Consider the following 21,802-nt stretch of genomic DNA (forward strand, 5'->3'; position numbering starts at 1 on the left):
ATAAACATACATATGCCTGAAATGCAGTTTACATCAGTCTTTGATCTAATGATCCGATTTAGTCCTACGCCACCCTTTCGTACAACCCTTAGAGTTGTATACCTTGCAGTTTTTTCTATGGTGAATTATGACCTCTTCCTTCGTTAACGTTCCTAATGCATTAGAAAAAAGTTACACATGCATTGGGGTCGAAAACGACCCAAGTTTTGAAAGTGCTCTCATTCATCCATTTTCAATCCGAATTTCGTTTTCTTTACCTCGTTTGAAAACTATGGCCAAAAACTGGCACCCAAGGTATGTTAAGGAATATTTGTTGACTAATGGCCACTTCTGCGTCGGTTCCGGAACACCCAGTACCAGGTCCCGGGGGACATTTTTATATTTTGAGATAATTCATTTTGCGGTACATCAAATCATATTGGCTTGATAAAATAACACTAATGCCAGTGTACCAATAAAATTTCCAGCCAAAATTACCGTTTCACCATCGGTTTCGGGCTATCCGGTACCCGGTTTTTGGCGACATTTTTGGATTCCAGGGCAATTCATCTGCCCGTGTTACCTCGTTTTAAGGTTCAATATAAATACCGGGTACCGGATTATATGCGACTGACACCCCATTGTGCTTCCACAGTTATTTTATAAACGCGATGTGATTTGAGGTACCGCAAAATCCAAAAATGCCCCCAGAAACTGGCATCGGATGTTCCAGAACCGATGGTAAAGTTGCCATTTGGCTTCTAAATGACACTGTTTTACTTTCAGTCTTATTTTATTAAGCCGATGTGATTTTATATGTCGCATTATGAGTTATCCTAAAATATAAAAATGTCCCCAAAAACTGGTTACTGGTTGTTCTAGGACCGATGCTGATGTGGCCGTTTGCCTACAAAATGTCTTTATTATACTTTCAATAGTCTTATGTTATCAATGTGATGAAATTTGACGTGTCGCAATATAAATCATTCTAAAATTCAAAATTGTCCTCAAAAACCGGGTACCGAGTGTTCCGGAACCGATGGTGAAGTGGCCATTCGGGTGCAGAAGTGTCCCCATTGTACTTCCACTAGTCTTATTTTATCAAGCCAAAAAGTATAAAAGTGTCCCCCGGGTCCTGGTAGTGGGTGTTCCGGAACCGACGCAGAAGTGGCCTTGGGTGCCAGGTATTGGGCATATCTTTCAAACGAGGTAAAGAAAACGAAATTCGGATTGAAAATAGATGAATGAGAGCAATTTCAAAACTTGGGTCGTTTTCGACCCCAATGCATAATATGTAACTTTTTTTGCTATGGCACTTCTAGATGTCGCTGAAAGCTGAAACTCCCTAACAATGTTAGTTTTCCAAAGTTAGGAAAAGTCAGAAAATTTCAAGTCTCTAGCTCGTTCCGTTACTGAGTATCAACCTTTGTAAGCATGCCGATGGGTCGAAAACGACCCCAATGCACTAGGAAGGTTAAGAAGGGGGGGTTGTCCCATACAAATGAAATACAAGTTTCCTCATAACTCGGGAACTAATCAAGCAAATGGAACCAAATTTGGCATGTGGGGGTTTTTGAAGGCAGAAATTATTTCTATGGTGTATTAAGACCCCTTGCCTCTCTAAGAGGAATGGCTCTCATACAAATGAAATACGAATGGAGTCAAATTTGGCATGTGGGGACTTTTGGAGGCAGGAATTTTTTTTATGGTGAATTAAGACCCCTCCCTCCTTTAAGAGGGGGAACTCCCATACAAATGAAACACGCATTTCTGCATAACTCGAGAACTAATCAAGCAAATGGAACCAAATTTGATATGTAGGGGTTTTACGATGCCCTTTAAGAGGGGGGGGGGATTCCCATACACATGAAAACAAATTTCTGCATAATTCGAGAACTAATCAAGCAAGCGGAACCAAATTCGGCATGTGAGGTTTTCTGGAGAAAGCAATTTTTTCCATGGTGGATTGAGGTGGTGGGGGACTATCATACAAATAAAACTGAAATTTTTGCGTAACTCAAACTAATCGAACTCGAGAGATTTTAGACTCTTCCATAAAACAGTCAATAACAAGACCACCAAAAACTATTTGTAGTAACACTAGATGATTCAGAGTCTAGGTTTATTTGTTTTCCTAGATCTACTGACCTCTATTACTTTCCTTCAGTTGGGTTCAAACGAGCGGCGGCGAGTAAGATGGAAATCACCACTGCGATATGATACTTTCCGCGAAAAGGTCATTCGAGAATTGGTTTTCCGCAAACTGGTATTCGGCGAAATGTTATACAATCACGGCGAATATTTAAATGATATCCGTTTTAGTTTTTCTGTCTAAACAATGGGGGGAGTTGTTTTCTACTTTAATGTCCGGTAAAATTGGAAATTTGTGCATTGAACTACCCATGCTTTCATAGTTACGTAACTGCCAAAAATGATTTATTCTAAGGTTGAACTCCTCAAAAATGTCATCTGAGATTCCGGATTTATGTACAGCAGTTTAGTTTGTAGCGATACGAAGTTTGTCGGATCAGCTAGTCTTATATATAAAAATGTATTTCTGCCTGTCTGTCCATATGTTCCTTACAGAATCGAAAACTACTGATCGTGATACTGATTAATAACATACTGGAAAAGCGCAAACTCAGATTGAATTTTAAATGCAAAAGAAGGAACTAAAATACGAACATTATTAAAACGTAGTCGCAGACTACGAAAAAACAAAAGTAAACTAGTGAACCGACTATTTTAAACTTACTGAAAGGAGCTAAGTCAAGGGGTCGGACACTCAGCACATAGTGCCCCGGCACTGCAGAGATAGCAAACGGCACACCTCTAAAGCCTTATAAAAATAACATTTATAGGGCTTTACACACCTCCGGTTCAATTTTACATATGAAATGGGAGCACTGCCAGTTGTCAAAATCATCTCGCACGGTTGCCAGATCTATCAGATTTTAACGAATTTAACAAATCTTCCAGTTCGGCACTTTCGGTACAGCACCGGCACAGTTCGGTTCGTTTCAAGTCGCCTAACATAAAAACGGCTGTGCCGAGTGACCGACCCCTTGACCTAAGTATTATTTCATAAAGATCTTACTACATATATCTTTTCATTAGAACTTCTAAATACATACAAATGTGTATCCTATATCCTGGAATGCATTTTTCGCCTTTGTATTTATCATTTTCAATGATTTTTAGGACTACCTACTCAGAAAAGTTAATATTTCGGAAAAGTTAATCGACCCATTCCCCAATCGATTAACTTTTCCGAGAGTCCACTGTACAAATTTCCATTTAACTCATGAACTAATCAAGCAAATGGAGCTTAATTTGGCATATGGGGGTTTTTGAAGGCAGGATTTTTTTTCTGTGGTGTACTGAGACCCCTCTTTCTTTTAAGAAATGAAAAACATATTTCCTCATTTGGGGATCCTCACCCCTGTGATAAGTAGGAAGGATTCTCATACAAATGAAACAAGTGATGCCAGCGACGCGCCGTCGGAAGCACCGGCTACTCAGGGGGTAGCTCCCGCAGAAATCACCTCTGTCTAGGTATATTTGTTTTCCTAAGTCTACTGACCTCTATTACTTTTCTTCAGTTAGGTCCGAACGAACGAAAGCGGAGAGGATCACTCTTACGAAATGGTACTTTCAGAAGGGATAGGGGTCTTAAGTCACCATGAAAAATATTCATGCCCCCAAAATCCTCCACATACCAAATTTGATTTCATTTACTTGATAGTTCTCGAGTTATGCAGAAATTTGTGTGTGATTTGTATGGGAGCCACCTATTCCAAAAGGAGGGGGTCTCGAATCTTCATAAAAAGCTTCCCTGGCCCCAAAAATCCCTACATGCAAATTTTCACTCCGATCGGTTCAATAGTTTTCGATTCTGTAAGGAACATAGAGCAGACAGAAATCCATTTTTATAGGCATAGATTTGTATGGGAGCCCCCCCCCCTTTTAGTGGGAGGAGGGGTCTTTTGCCATCGAGAGAACCTTCGGCAACCCCAAAAAACCCTACATGCAAATTTTCACGCCGATCGGTTCAGTAGTTTTCGATTCTAAAAGGAACATATGGACAGACAGACAGACAGAAATCCATTTTTATAGGTATAGATATAAAAAAATCAACAATTTTTTCTCAAACTACATAATGCGATGTAGGTTCACAAACTTCATTTTCCATGAAAATGTCATGGATCTTGAATGTTTTATGACGTAATTAATCCCGTTGACTCACTGTTGACTACTATCCCCTACTATATTCAGCAAAGTTGCTTATTTTAGTATGTTCTCCAACATTCTGGAAGAATTTTTTTAATTATTTAAAAAAAGTTCGTATTCACTGAATTCAAGGTAACCCTATTGTTATTATTTTATTAATAAACTTCTTCAAGGACACCACCCTTGAAAAGTATTTTAAAAAAATACGGGTTTAAATTAAAATTTTCCGATAAAAATAAAGTACATAAAATTTGGACAAAATCAGAGTACTTTTAAATTTTGATGGTGCCTTATTTTATCGAATTGCTAATACATATATAAAATTTAAATATTTTTCATTAACTCTTTCAGACTTGCGGCTACAAGTTCTTGGTTTGAACACTGTGCTAACTCCAACTAAAGCACCAAACGGATTGAAACCAGCAATAGAAATTTAATTAGATCCTAAATTAAGATATTATAACTTTAAAAGGAAAAATAAATACAAAAATTAAAACAAAATAAATATATAAATTATAAACAGACTTACAGTTTATGTATTTAAATCGTTTTAACGTAAGAACAAGAAAAAATGCTTCACAGGTGCATATAATACACGCTATGAATTAGGTATTTATTAATCCCACACTAAGCTCGCTGAACGCGGTGATAGGGGACACGACAACTATCGTTCTGATGACATTAAAAATTATCTTGTTCCCAGCCGATTTTGGGTACAATGTTTCCTTGCCTAGATTGGCAACATTACATCCAAAATGGGTCGGTAAATAGATAATTTTTGATGTAAGAACGATAACTGTTGTGTTCCCTATATCACCACGTTCGGCGAGCGTAGTGCGGGATTCATAAATACACAATTCATGGTGTGTACTATAAAAAACCATATAAAAAGTATTAAAATCCATAAGAAAATTCTTCCATTAATCATATAGTTTTCGTATGAAAATTATTGGTCTTTTTTATGAAAATTATACGGGGCCGCTATAATTCCCATACGACATATATTAACATTTCATATCGTAATCGTATGATTTGCATTTGAGAAAATGTTAATTTTCATAAGAAATCTGTATGTTTTTCGATGCACGATGTATGAAAATCATAAGTTTGGTTCGATTGATTTTCATCAAAAAATCGTATGATATGCATTTGAAAAAATATTAAATTTCATAAGAAATCGCTATGTTCTTCGATACAGGATGTATGAAAATCATAAGCGTGGTTCGATTGATTATCATTAGAAAATCGTATGATTAACATAGTATTTTGCTTTGGCAAAAAAACATAAGTATTTCCTATGAAAATCTTATGTAAATTTCGCTGAGTTATTCATGAGACTTGGGGAAGGAATTTAGTATTGTATTTATCAAGGGGTCGGTCACTCGGCACAGCCGTTTTTATGTTAGGCGACTTGAAACGAACCGAACTGTGCCGGTGCTGTACCGAAAGTGCCGAACTGGAAGATTTGTTAAATTCGTTAAAATCTGATAGATCTGGCAACCGTGCGAGATGATTTTGACAACTGGCAGTGCTCCCATTTCATATGTAAAATTGAACCGGAGGTGTGTAAAGCCCTATAAATGTTATTTTTATAAGGCTTTAGAGGTGTGCCGTTTGCTATCTCTGCAGTGCCGGGGCACTATGTGCTGAGTGTCCGACCCCTTGATATTTATACTATCTCTTTGATCAATCATTGATCTTACATTAATAATATTTACATCGTATAATTATTATATTGAACAATCTATTACTTTACATTGGTGATCGAATCAAAACTATTTCTAACGTACATTACTTGGTCGTGTAATCATATAAAGATCGGAAATATGGCTGGTAAATATCCCTTCGCCGATCATTTACTCAATGATGAGGTAGATTACGAACTTAAACTACGGAATGATAAAGAGGTGGCAAGTGATTTAGACACGAAGCGAAGATTGCTAAGGAGACTTTTTAAAAGGGACGTAAAAGACAACCTAGAGTATATTTCAATATACACCATTGAGCAGGAATTAGACTTGGTTTCGTCAAGAGTGAATGCTATACGAGATGGTTTGAGTAAAGGAATGGACGGAAAATCAATTTCGCGTCTTAAACATTATTACTGGAGAATAACTCGCTGTCCTACTTCCGACGATAAGGCCCAGGCAATGAAAGACTTCATGATTGACGGAATTGTTGAACTTTTAAATAAACATGCTCCAAAAGATTCAACAGTACCACTGGAGCATACCGAATACCACGAATCGTCCGAAGAAACTGGGGCAGCAGGGGGAGCAACTCCGCGTATTTTGGCCACAGACTCGACTCACGAGAGAGGACAGGAGATGCCTGTAATAAGTCCAGTTCGTCAACGCGGAAATGATAGTCTAGGAGCATATAGGAAAAGTATGCAAATCAGCCCGGGGAACCAGGGTAATAATGATGCAGAGGACATAATTAAGCTTCCTTTGGTTAAAGAGCACCAAAGAGTACTGAATGAACTGTCTCAGGTTTACAAGATGAATCAAATATTGCAAAAGGAGATGCAGGATATGAATATGAAAATGAGTCAGTGTATGGAGAGGAACGAACAATTATCAAAACACGAAAAACATATGGAAATGACTAAACCTAAGCAACAACAGCAAATGGGACCACGAAACAAACCTGTGCAGAGCTATGCTCCACCGCGATTAGAATCGAGCTGGCCTTGGGAAAATGAAGGGCAGCAGATGAGAAGAGACCAGAAAAATAAGTTGAGTTATGATGCACAACCAATAATCAAGGAAGTTGGACCATCGACTATGCCGTACAGAATTTCGAGGCAGGGCGATGCACCTAGCGAGACAAGCGACGAGGAAGACCAGTATAGCACAACTACGCAAGCGACAACGGATCGCAGACGACGGACCGACGATCGCATGCAATATGACCGACGAATCGAGAAATGGAACATCTTCTTCACAGGTGAGTCGAAATCATCGACCATTGAAGATTTCATCTACAAAGTGAAGGTATTAGCCAATATGAATGGGATTCCACAGGATAGCCTGTTAAGCAACGTACACCTACTTTTACGTGGCGATGCTGCAAACTGGTTCTTTACACATTACGATGCTTCGTGGAATTGGACAGTTTTTGAGGCGCACATTCGGTTTCGATTTGGCAACCCTAACCAAGAGCAGGGAAATCGCCAACGTATTTACGACAGAAAACAGCAACGAGGAGAGACTCTCATTGCTTTCGTTACAGAGATCGAAAGAATGAATAAATTGCTGACGAAGCCTCTGTCTAGGCGCAGAAAATTCGAAATTGTGTGGAGAACATGCTGTGGGAGTAGAATAACCACCGGCTTGTCTCTGATACACTGATACAACGATACAGGTATAACTGCGTCACCTCATTTTTATATTCACATTGGTTTGTATTCATATTTTCTTTGTTCTGCTGACGAATCGAAGCATAATAAAAGTTGTTCCTTTTCTCGAGCATAACGCGTTTGGTCTTTTGGTTTAAATATCTACTTTCCCGTGTTCTCTCCGTCGCGCCCTGTCATCACATGCGCCATCACTATCGGGCCAAATTAGCTTGTTTTTCAGTAACCACTCTTGAGGAACTGAAACACGTCAATTATAGGATTGACGCTAGTGACCCTGCTCTACATCCATTGGGACCGCGACATGTGGTAAATAGCGTGGAAATGGATGAAAGCGATACATAATCTGAAGAAGTAAACGCTATAAACAGAAACAATGCCCAATTTCGCCGCTCTTCGGACAATCGCGATAAGATTACCCGTCCAGTTCGTACAGATGATTCACGGGAAGCAAGAACAGTAACTTGTTGGAACTGCAACAGCACTGGGCATCTTTGGAGAGAATGTAGAAATCAGAAAACGATTTTCTGTTATGTGTGCGGAAACCCAGGGAAGATCGTAAGAAATTGCGACAAACATCCCAGAAGTTCTGGCCAAGAAAAGGTGATGGGAAATCAGCAATCGGAAAACTAACTCCGGGGAGCGAATATGGGAAATCTAGCACCCCTGAACAGAAAACACCTAATTCCCAACCTTTCCTAGATCCGTTACAAAATCTTTCTGAAATTCATGTAAGAACTAACCAGTGTCCGCACTTGAAAGTAGCAATCTTTGATACAGTGTTAGAAGCGCTGTTAGACTCAGGAGTAAGTGTGAGTGTAACAAATTCAAAAGAGATTGTGGAGCAATATGGGCTAAAGATTTTCGAATCACCAGTTCACATTTGCACTAGAGATGGTCGGGTAGCGGAAAATTTGCCCGAAACCCGCACCCGACCCGTACCCGCCGGGTTCGGGTCGGGTTCGGGTATTGGAAAAAAATAATTTGCGGGTTCGGGTCGGGTACGGGTTCTTAATTTTTGTTTTTGAAACCGGGTACGGGTCGGGTCGGGTATCTCTATTGACCACATTTAACACTAAAGATGGTCGGGTACCCGTACCCGACGGGTTGCGGTCGGGTTCGGGTATCAAAAATAATAAACTTGCGGGTTCGGGTCGGATACGGGTTTTCAATTTTTTTCTTAATCGGGTACGGGTCGGGTTCGGGTATTCAAATTTTCATACCCGACCATCTCTAATTTGCACGGCAGATCGAACTCAGTACTCGTGTTTAGGCTACGCTAATATCCCTATAACGTTTAGAAACAAAACAAAGGTTATATCGGTGATTATCGTTCCACAAATCACCAGGAAACTGATATTGGGAATCGACTTTTGGAAAGCTTTCGGGATAAAACCAATGATAGAAGGTGAGTCCGGATATGAGGAAATAACAGAAATAAAAACCCAGCCATCTTCACATCAAGAAGATATGTACCACTTCTTTATACAGCCGATTGACTCGTTACCCGCAATCAAACAACAAATACCATACGAGACTTTGGATATACCAGGATTAGACCTACCGGAACCGTCAAAGGTAACTCCGGATACAATCGAAACGGAACATGAACTGACAACAAGGGAGAAAGCAGAGCTGGCGGAAGTCATACGAGCCTTTAGTTGCACGACAGATAGCAATTTGGGACGAACAAGTTTGCTACAACATGAAATTAACCTTCGGGAAGAAACCAAACCACGACGACAGCCGATATACCGTTGTTCACCATCGATACAAGCAGAAATGGACCGTGAGATAGAGCGTTATAAAAAGATTGACGTGATTGAGGAGTGCTCAAGTGAATGGGCCAACCCTTTAGTTCCTGTTCGCAAGGCAAACGGGAAACTTAGAGTGTGCTTGGATTCTCACAGAATAAATCCTTTGACCAAGAAGGACTCTTACCCAATGAGGGACATGAAAGGAATCTTTCATCGCCTTGAAAGTGCTAAATACTTTTCGGTGATCGACCTGAAGGACGCGTACTTTCAAATCCCCTTAAAAGAAGAATGCACTACACAGCCTTTAGGACATCCAAGGGGTTATTTAGGTTCAAGGTGTGTCCATTTGGTCTGACTAATGCACCTTTCACTATGTGTAGATTGATGGACAAGGTAATAGGTTTCGATATGGAACCACACGTGTTCGTGTACCTAGATGACATTGTGGTGGCAACCAAAACTCTAAAGGAACATTTTAGGCTACTACGAATTGTCGCTGACCGTCTACGGAAAGCAAATTTAACAATTTCGCTGGACAAATCTCGCTTCTGTAGAAAGCAGGTAAACTATTTGGGATATTTGCTAACGAACGAGGGTGTAGCAATAGATAATGCACGGATTGAGCCTATTTTGAACTACTGCAGGCCAAAGAATGTAAAAGACGTTCGTCGGTTGCTTGGACTTGCTGGATTTTATCAACGTTTCATCGGAAATTATAGTAAAATCGTAGCACCAGTCACAGACCTGTTAAAAAAAGGACAAACGAAGTTTCAGTGGACCGAAGCGGCAGAAGAAGGATTTCAGCAGCTGAAATCAGCGTTAATATCAGCTCCAATTCTGGCCAACCCAGTATTTGATTTGCCATTTACGATAGAGTCAGACGCTTCAGATAACGCAGTGGGGGCAGCTTTGATTCAAAATATTGACGGAGAACCCAGGGTAATAGCATATTTTAGTAAAAAGCTTAGTAGCAGTAGCACTCAGAAGAGGTATGCGAGTGTCGAAAAAGAGTGTCTTGGGGTACTATTGGCTATTGAACACTTTCGACACTTCGTAGAAGGATCGAAGTTTAAAGTCGTTACTGATGCGCGCAGTTTACTGTGGCTGTTTACGATAGGAGTAGAATCGGGGAACTCGAAACTTTTAAGATGGGCATTAAAGATTCAGTCATATGACAGAACTAGAGTATCGTAAAGGAAAGCAAAATATAACCGCGGACTGCTTATCTCGTTCGGTGGAAACAATATCATTAGTCTCCCTCGATCCTGATTATAAAGACTTGATAGAGAAAATTATACAGAACCCTCAGGATTACTCGGACTTTCGAATAGTAGACGGACAGATTTACAGACTAGTAAACAAAGCAGATGGGATGGAAGATGCTAGATTTTGTTGGAAACGGTATCCACCAAAAGCAGAAAGAACTGATATCGTTCGGCTCATACACGACAAAGCACACCTGGGTTACGAGAAGACCCTGGCGGCAGTAAGAGAACGTTTCTTTTGGCCGCTGATGAGCACGGAAATCAAGCGTTTTTGTCAGAGCTGCAAAGCATGCCAGACAAGCAAGGCGACGAATGTAAATACGACCACACCGTTAAAAATACGAAAGAAAATCGCTGAATATCCGTGGCAATTCATCACCATGGATTATGTTGGACCCCTACCCGTATCTGGCAAAGCAAAAAACACGTACTTATTGGTAATCACGGATGTCTTCAGTAAATTCGTGTTAATACAACCGTTTAGGCAAGCGAAAGCTGAATCACTGGTACCATTCGTCGAAAACATGGTTTTCCAACTATTTGGTGTACCAGAAGTGGTGCTCACAGATAATGGAACTCAATTCATTTCTAGACAGTTCCAAGATCTGTTGAGTAGATATAACGTAACCCATTGGAAGACCCCCAGCTATCATCCGCAGATCAACGATTCTGAGCGCGTTAACCGAGTCATGACCACAGCAATTAGAGTCACAATTAAGAAAGACCATAAAGATTGGGCGAACAATATTCAGATGATCGCGAACGCGATTCGTAACTCGGTACACGAATCTACGAAACATAAGCCGTACTTTGTGGTATTCGGAAGGAATATGATTTCAGACGGGCAAGAGTATCGTCATTTAAGAGATACAGCAGGCAGCGACAGTCATGGTAACGACGAAAGAGACAAATTGTATTCGGAGGTACGCGAAAACCTGAAAAAAGCATTCGAAAAGCATTCCAAATACTATAACTTGCGATCCAATTCGAATTGTCCACAATACTCAATGGGAGAGAAAGTTCTTAAGCGAAACACTGAGCTATCGGATAAGGGCAAGGGCTTTTGCGCGAAACTGGCTCCCAAATACGTCCCCGCAATTGTCAAGCGAGTTGTAGGAGAACACTGCTATGAGTTAGAGGACGAGAAAGGGAAGAGAATAGGGGTATTCCACTGTAAATACCTAAAAAAGTTTCATTTGCCGGACTCTTAACTCATATGAACTTCAATCATTAGCTATGCACCTTCACATGAAGCAACCAAGCACCAAAAATCCTTCAATGGCAACAACCACGTCCTCCTCGAAACGAGTTGAGTTGAAATAACTATTTCCTCCTCGGTTCGAGTTGAGTTGACCACACTTCCCAGCTATGTGCCTTCTTTCGAAGCAACAACGCATCTAAGATGCACCAAAACACCTTAAAAGGCAACACACCTATCTCGCGATACAACACAGTTTTCCCAACTAACCGCCTTGTACGGTAACCGTCGTTCTTCACATCGACCGGAGAATGAACACAAGTTCAGCTATGTAACTTCTTCTTCGGAAGTAACCAAGCATCAAGGTATGCACAAAAACTCTTTAAAGGAAACAACCACCTCTTCTAGAAACTAGTCGACTCGAAATATTCATTTCTTCCTCGATTCGAGTTGATTTGAACACACTTCGTAGCTGCATTCCTCTTTGCGAGACAGCGAGGTGTCTCAAATGCACTAGAAAATGCCATCCGTTTCAAAAGTACCACATCTTACACTCAAAATATTCTGCACATAGCTAATGGTAAATTTCCATATGAAATTCCAGATGGTTATCATGTGCCACATATAAGCACAATCCGCCTAGAAATACACATAAAAATTATACGGATATGAATAGCATGGTGCAATTATTCACATTAAATATATACGCATATGAATTGTATGTGCAAAAGTTTCGCGTACCCATAAATTATAACTGTTTGACATATAAAGTTCATTGACTGGGCACATTGCAAAAATCTATGTGTGGGACACATAGAAACTATACGAAAAGTTTTCTCAGTGTAGGATTGGGTTATTCCATTCATGCGCCGAGTGCAGTCGATGTCGCTCACTGCCGTCGTCAATTAACTCAGAGTAATTGATCACCCGCTAAGCCTTCTTATTCTTCCGTCGAGCAGACCTCGATTACATCCATTTTGGCTTTCGATAACTGTCGCTGCTAGAGCGGAATGATAAAAATAAATAATTTAGCTGGAGGCATTATCGCTTCCAGAGGTAGAGCAAACAAGCTGCTTAGCTAGACGCGCCAACGATGTAATCAAATAAACATGCCAGAAAACGATCCATCTGATCGGGAGTAGGAAAATCAGAATATGAAAAGGAATCTGAAAAACCATCTCGCGCATGGATTATGTACTGATTAGACTATTTATTTAGGGCATGAAAGATTAAGCCACTCCCATGTGTCGCATTTAGAATTTCTTTCTCTTTTTATCGTTAGGACGCAATGAGGAGTGTTCAAACAATTATAGTGTTTTAGAATAAGCACCCGTTAGACTCCAGAAGGAAAATAAATGAAAATTATGGATATTTGAAGAAGAGTCTGGTATCTAAAGGGACATAGTATATAAGTAAATTTTTCTGGGATGCTTTACATAAGTATCCATCGATTATTCAACGCGTAGCTTTAAGACGACAATTGTAACTTTTTTCAATAAAGTTAAGTTTTCCTGGGAATAGTTTCCCACATAGCAGTAAAGTGAAGTGAATTAATCAGCACGAGTGAATATCACATCCAATTTCAAAGTACGACCTAGTCGGAAAACTGACTTTGGAGCAACAACGAAAACCACCGGCTAAGACCATCTCTAGCCAAACTAAATGTTGCTCGCGACAACATTTAATGGTGGCTCCAGAGAGGAATATTTAAATGACCAACGTCTGATTAAAGACTTGGCCTTTAAATTACCAACAACATTGCATCAAAAATGGTTGATGCACCTTAATGAGGAGAGACTCATGTCAACTCCTAAAAACCCCTATACGGCTCCAACATTAGAAAATTTTTATAAGTGGTTGAAACCACAAGAAACTCTTGCGAACATGTTAATCGCGGAAAGAGGCGTTAACTATGAAAGAACAAGACCAGACCGGGTGAATTTCCTCGGTAATAAACAGTCCAGATGCTTTGCTTGCAAGGGCGATCATCGTTTATCTGATTGCTTAAATTTTAAAAGGATGCCACTTGACAAAAGAAGGCAATTCACAAGGGAAAGGAAAATTTGTTTCTCTTGTTGTAATTACAGCAACCATAGAATGCAGGATTGCAAGATTGGTAAAACATGTGGTGTTGACGGTTGCACATTGAAGCACCATCCATTGCTGCACGCGCCCTTTAATACAAGAAACAACAATTCAGACACGCCAAGAAGACAACCTGAAAATGTAAATTGTCTTGTGCAAAATAACAAGACTATCTACTATCAAGTAGTGCCGATTACAATAATCGGCGAAGACTGCGAATATAAAACATTCGCTTTCTTTGATACAGGTTCGTCTGTAAGTTTGATCAAAGAACAAGTTGCAAATGATGTTAAAGCAACAGGTTCATGTGTTCCGCTAACGCTTGCCTGGACCAATGGAGAAGTCCAGGAAGAACGGAATAGTCAGGTAATACAAATTAAGGTCCAAGCCGATAATGGACAAATCTTTACCATTAAAAACATGAGAACAGTTGATGAACTGAATTTACCTGTTCAATCAATAGATATGAAACAATTAAAATCACGATATCCTTACCTTCGTGATGTAAATATGCGATCATATGAGCAAGCGGTACCCACCATACTATTGGGGCTACCTCATGCTTATTTATTTAAGGCAATAGCAGAACGCTCGAGGGGAAATAATGAGCCCATTGCCAAACAAACAAAATTGGGATGGACTATTTTTGGTGGTAGCGAAGTTAATACTAACACCCAAAACTTGTTCTCCATAGATGAAGTCATTGAAGAAGAGAAGTCAATTAGAGAAATGATGTCGAATTACTTCTCAACAGAAGCCTTTGGGGTAAAAGTCCCACAAAGCAACCTGATTCCGAAAGCGGATGAGCAAGCCATTAAAATAATGGAAAACACCTTAACAAAAACTAACCAGGGCTATGAGATTGGCCTGTTATGGAAAAATGAAGACGTGAAATTTCCAAACAGCTTTAAAACTGCGTTGGGACGTCTTCTAATACAAGAAAGAAAGATGGATAAGGATCCAACGCTAAGAGATTGGTATAATGCCAAGATAAAAGAATATGTCGAAAAGGGATATATGCGTAAATTAACAGTTGAAGAGTATATGAAAAGTACTCCAAAAACATTTTATCTCCCTCACTTTGTGACTATAAACAAAAATAAGCAGCCGCCGAAACCAAGACTAGTATTCGACGCAGCTGCAAAAATGGAGGGCGTTTCCCTCAATTCTCAATTGCTATCAGGACCAGATATGACTGAATCAGCCTTAGGAATCAAGATGCGCTTTAGAGAAGCACCATTCGCGATTTCAGGCGATATTCAAGAGATGTTCCATCGAGTTGGAATAATAAAAGAAGATCGGCAAGCCCAACGAATCCTCTTCAGGGAAAGTTCCAAGGTTCGTTTGGACGTTTACGAGATGCAAGTAATGACGTTTGGTGCGACATGCTCGCCAGCTTGCGCGCAATTCGTAAAGAACACAAACGCGAAAAACTTCTTAAGCGAAAGTCCTGATGCAGTAGAAGCAATTATCAGAAATCATTATGTAGATGATTATCTAGATAGCTTCCATGACATAACTAATGCGACAAGAATAGTTTCAGATGTAATTCGCATACATGATGGGGCAAGCTTTAAAATAAGAGGCTTTGTTTCAAATTCTAAAGAACTACTCAGCAAATTGCCAGCTGATAGAATATCGCCAATAAAAGAAGTCTCTCTTGATGAAGAGCAAAACTTCGAGAAAATATTGGGCATGTATTGGAATACACAATCCGATACATTTAAATACAAATTAAAAATACCTGAAGCAGTCACATTAGAACCAACGAAAAGAGAAGTTTTGTCTTTCATTATGAGTGTGTATGACCCATTAGGACTCATATCTCACATAACGATAGAATCAAAATTAATAATGCAAGATTTGTGGCGCACTGGTATTGAATGGGATGATAAAATTCCCGACAATTTTAATAAAACTTGGCAAAACTGGATAAAAAAGCTATCGGTACTTGAGAACTTGAGTATTCCAAGATGTTACTCTTTTCAACAAAAGGAATCTAGAAGAGAACTTCATATATTTTGCGACGCATCATTAAAGGCATACGCAACTGTAATATATATGAGAACTATGTCACATTTGCAAACTGATGTCACTATAGTCGCCGCCAAAGCTAGAGTCGCGCCTACGAAAATTATATCGGTGCCGCGACTAGAGCTGCAGGCAGCAGTTTTGGGAACTCGTTTATTAAACACAGTACAAAGCGAGTTAAGATTAACTATCCACAAAACAATCTTTTGGACTGATTCGAAAACAGTCTTGAGCTGGATAAAATCAGATGTTAGAAAATATAAGCAGTTTGTGCAATATCGAGTAAGTGAGATTCTCGATAGTACAATGGAATCTCAATGGAGATATATAGATTCCGCATCAAACCCTGCTGATGAAGGAACAAAGGTAATTTCATCAGAGTCTAAATTTATAGAAGGCCCATCCTTTTTAAAACTAAAGGAATCCGAATGGCCAACGAAATTCAATGATATATCAATTAAAGAGTCGTGTCATGAAGAATTACGACCCATGTATACGCTAAAGGAAATCGATAAGCCACAGTTCGATATTTTATGTATTACTTGGTGCTCTGATTGGAATCGATTGAAAAGAGCACTCTGCATAATTAAAAAGTTCGCACAATTTATTAAAAGTAAAAAGCGAAACTTACCCTTTAATAGCATAATAACCGCTTCTGATATGCAGCAAGCTGAAGAGTTTTTGATTCGAACCGCTCAATGGAATACGTTTCCTGATGAGATGGTGGAATTGCAAACTACTGGAACGGTTGATAAAAGCAGTAGGATTCGAACTCTCACGCCGTTTGTGGCAGACAACGGTATAATGAGATCAGAAACACGTTACAAAAATACGAAATTTGTGCCATATGCGGCTCGATATCCCTACATTTTACCAGATAAACATCATGTATCTGAGTTAATACTGAAACACCAACATGAGCGTTTCAAGCATAAGAAAATGAAGGCTGCTATAGCAGCAGTCCAACAGAAATATCATATCATTCACATTGACGCCGGTATGAGAAAAATTAAAAATCGTTGCCAGCGTTGTAAGAATGAATCTGCGAGAGCAAAGGCGCCTAAAATGGCACCATTGCCCGAGTGTAGATTACAGCCATTCGTAAAGCCGTTTACACATACGGGAGTGGATTATTTTGGTCCATATAACGTATCGGTTAATAGACGATCGGAGAAAAGATGGGGAGCTCTATTTACATGTATGACAACTAGAGCTGTTTATATAGAAGTAGCACAGAACTTAAGTGCAGATGCATTTTTATTGTGCCTCACTACAGTCCAAGCTAGACGAGGTAGAATTAAGCACCTTTATAGCGATAACGGAACTAATTTTGTTGGAGCAGATAACGAGCTGAAAAAACTTCAACGTCGATTGTCTACTGAAGGAATTGAATGGCATTTTAATACTCCAGCATCTCCACACCACGGTGGATGCTGGGAGAGGCAGGTGTACGAAATAAACACTTTAATGCCCAGTGAAACAATGCCTGAGCACGTCTTTAGACACCTTTTGGCAGAAATTGAATTTATAATAAATTGTAGGCCACTAACAGCCATTTCACTTGACGCCACTGATGATGAACCACTCACTCCAAACCACTTTTTATTTGGATGCGCCGGGGAATCAGAACCTTCCCTGAATGACACCTCCAAAGCGGAAGCGTCAAGACAACAGTGGAAGCGCGTTCAACTACTAGCAAAAAATTGTTGGGATCGTTGGTTACATGAGTATCTTCCTTCAATCGCAAGGAGATCCAAATGGACAGAAGAGATTCGCAATATACGTGTTGGTGACATCGTAATGATAGCCGATGATCATCATAAAGCAAAGTGGCAAAAAGGAATGGTAATAGAAGTACATCCGGGCAAAGACCAAAAGGTTCGCTCGGCCACAATCAGAACGACGACAGGAATATTAAAAAGACCCGTTGTTAAGTTAGCCGTACTAGATGTAAACCCTCCGAGTGAAGAGGGAGGTACCGCAAAAGAAGAAGATTTGGGCGTTGAACTCAAACAAACAATAAAGCAAAATTTTGAAGAGCAAAGTTCTAGGAAGCCGCATGCTGTAAAGTCAAGTGCAGGCAATAAACATAACTTTGTTGGTGTAGTAAAAAGAACGCCAACCGAAATATTTAAACCATACGAATATGGGAAGAGAAAATGCATTGATCTTGACGAAGTCAAACGGATTGCAGCTCAAATTTCAAAACCCGAACCAAAGCGTAAGAGAAAAGCTATAATTAGACCCTGGACGTGGGGTAATTTACTTATGCTTATTTACATTATATGTGCGGCATTCGGATCCGTGTTTTCCTATGAAGGTTCCGGGCTAATCGCTTATGACTGCGGCAATCCTGAAGTTAACTTAACAAGTTATTCATTATTAGATGTAGCATCTTGTATTCCACCTTCCAACAATTTAACGACGGAAGAAGTGCAAATACAGGTCTTGCAACGTAATGTCAAAAGCGAAATACATGTATTCCAATGCAAGGTGATAATGAAGCGCCGAATTAAGCATTGTGGTATGCATTCGCATACATCTGAATTCGAGAGGGGTTATGCTTACATGGTGAAAGAGTTTACTGCAGAAGAATGTAGACTTTCACATCAACTTAATAGAGTGACACTTACAGACACTCATACGATTCGCGAACTAAAACGAAACTCTACAGTTAGAGGTGAGAAACTCATTGTGGGTTCCGTTTCTGGAAGTAGTTGCGTAGGCGGGAGGCATTGGACACCCGAATATACGTGGGAGAATGCATTGGTTTTTTACGAGTATGAGATAACGTTACAAGATTATGTAGCAACAGTTGACTTCGAAAGCGATACTGTATATTTGAGAAACGGTATAAATTGCTTTTATTCCCAAGGACGATGTTTAGATTCAGAAGACGGATACATCACCTGGGACGTAAACCTTAATAAAAAATGCGAAGAAACTGAGTTCGAAGTTATTTACGAGGGTACAGTAAACAAAACTAAAAACGAAAATAAACACGAAGGTCGTAAAGCGATAAATGTTATCTACAGCACAATCTCCAAGTCGAATTTGTTTTCTATTCGTGCTAGGGAGCAAACGAAAATTTGTGGTAATGTTGGTTTTACAACTGATCACCCACGAATATTAATAGTAGAAGTAGTTGGCTTCAACTCTCCCTTTATTAGACGATCTACATCAGGTAGAAATTTTGACTTGTTTACATACTTCAACTCAAAAATAACAATCGTCGAAAATTATATTGGTCAGAGCATGACTGAACTTTACAATACAGTTATGACTGAAATATGTAAAGTCGATAAAACGCTAATGGAAACAAGATTAACATTAGCACGATTAAATCCTACGGAATTTGTTTCTAGCATAATTAAGCGGTCCGGATATACGGCCGTTGTAGCAGGTGAAGTTTTACACATTTTGGAGTGTAAACCAGTTTACGTAATGCCCAGGTCGGAAGAAAACTGCTATCAAGAGATACCAGTAAATTATAATAACAAATCAATGTTTATATCACCTGTGACCAGAATTCTGCAAATTAGAGGGACGCAAATTGATTGCACACCTTTACTCCCTGCCAAATTTCGAATCGGTGGTAGATGGTATACCACAGATAGTCGTATACGAGAGACTACCGCTCCGTTACAGCTTGCAACGGATATTCTTACTACATGGTCCTACACACCGCTACCAAATCTTATGCAAAGTGGAGTATATGATGCGGACAGTGTCGAAAAAATGAGGAATATGATATATGAATAGGGAGACAGACGTATAGCGTCTAACGTACTACACAAAATCCTAGTTGGTCAGCGACCCGATGTTCAAGGATTTCGTTTCGATGCGCTTGTTTCAAGTAAGATAGTTGAAAACGTCATCGAAATATATTGGAGTAAGTTGATGTCCTGGTCAACTTGGCTGGGGAATATAACTTCTACATTTATTGGAATATACATGATTGGTAGGATAATTAAATTTGTAATTGATACTTTTATGCACGGACGTATATTATATGATATATACGGTCTCGGTTGGCAACTTATAGCATCATTTTGGGATTCACTAACGAGCTTCTTGTCCCACCGAGATTCAATGAGAAGAATGGCCCAAAAGAATGAAACAAATGAAATAAGTCTACATATTGAAAGTGCACCAAGGGAGGCCGATCTGCCGGCTGCACCCGAAGCATATTTATATCCAAAAATACAACAAATTAATTAGTAAATCTAGGATGATTTACGGGCCCCGGAATGTCGCTGCTAGAGCGGAATGATAAAAATAAATAACTTAGCTGGAGGCATTATCGCTTCCAGAGGTAGAGCAAACAAGCTGCTTAGCTAGACGCGCCAACGATGTAATCAAATAAACATGCCAGAAAACGATCCATCTGATCGGGAGTAGGAAAATCAGAATATGAAAAGGAATCTGAAAAACCATCTCGCGCATGGATTATGTACTGATTAGACTATTTATTTAGGGCATGAAAGATTAAGCCACTTCCATGTGTCGCATTTAGAATTTCTTTCTCTTTTTATCGTTAGGACGCAATGAGGAGTGTTCAAACAATTATAGTGTTTTAGAATAAGCACCCGTTAGACTCCAGAAGGAAAATAAATGAAAATTATGGATATTTGAAGAAGAGTCTGGTATCTAAAGGGACATAGTATATAAGTAAATTTTTCTGGGATGCTTTACATAAGTATCCATCGATTATTCAACGCGTAGCTTTAAGACGACAATTGTAACTTTTTTCAATAAAGTTAAGTTTTCCTGGGAATAGTTTCCCACATAGCAGTAAAGTGAAGTGAATTAATCAGCACGAGTGAATATCACATCCAATTTCAAAGTACGACCTAGTCGGAAAACTGACTTTGGAGCAACAACGAAAACCACCGGCTAAGACCATCTCTAGCCAAACTAAATGTTGCTCGCGACAACAATAACATTTAGCATCCAATTGTTGATTTCAGTAGAGTATTTTTTTCATCATCCGATTGCTCATGTTAGCAGTTGTTAGTTTGATAGTCCGGCCGCGCATATTATGCGCCTATCTGCAATAGCTCAGGTTACGCGTAATGAAGAGGATCCAGATTAGAAAATCCCACGACGCAGCTCCTGGAAATAAGACCACAAAATACTCAGTTCTTTGAGGGAGGATTCGTAAGTAAATACTCCCCCCGTAAGAATCGTAGTTTATAGCCTCATTTTCGTTTATCCAAGCAAAGATTCCATCCAGTTTCTTGAAGATTTTTAATTTTACCCGCGACAAGTAAAAAGTACGGACACACGTTGTTTGAGAATTTTTATCACTTTGGTAGTTTCCGTTCGTTTGACAGTTCGGTCTCTGTGTGTTGGCGGAACTTTCGAGGAAAAGTAGTAAGACACCTGTCTTTTAGCAGCACGTACTGGTGCAGCTTTAAAGCTGCAATTTATTTTAATTGTAAATAGTTAAGTTTAGTTTTAATTTGATTTTAAACTTACATTTTTAGTATTCTTTGTTCTATAGGTTAGCTTTCCTCCTTTGTTCTGACTTTCAACTATCTTTCCGTCCTATAGTTTCCAAGATTTTAAGTTACATTTTAAATATTTATATAATTTTATTTGTTTTCCTACCTTTCGACTATCTCTAACTTTTCAATCACTTCCCGTTTCTCTGTGCTTTACTAAACACTATAATTTATACTAATTTTATATATCAAACTTTTAACTTTATCTTCTATCAACTTTAGGCTTTCTTCTTTCAACTCGAAATGACTTCACTTTTCTTGTGTCAAATTTCTTCTACCTTTGAAACGAGCAGCGCTGTCAGCCTGACAGTCGCGTTCGATTTTGCGAAAGGGCGAAACCGGTACTCACTCAATTCGATCGCACAGTGATGGGTGCGTCAACACTGTGATTG

This window comes from Sabethes cyaneus, chromosome 2, assembly GCF_943734655.1.
Source record: "Sabethes cyaneus chromosome 2, idSabCyanKW18_F2, whole genome shotgun sequence".
NCBI classification, from domain to species: Eukaryota; Metazoa; Arthropoda; class Insecta; order Diptera; family Culicidae; genus Sabethes; species Sabethes cyaneus.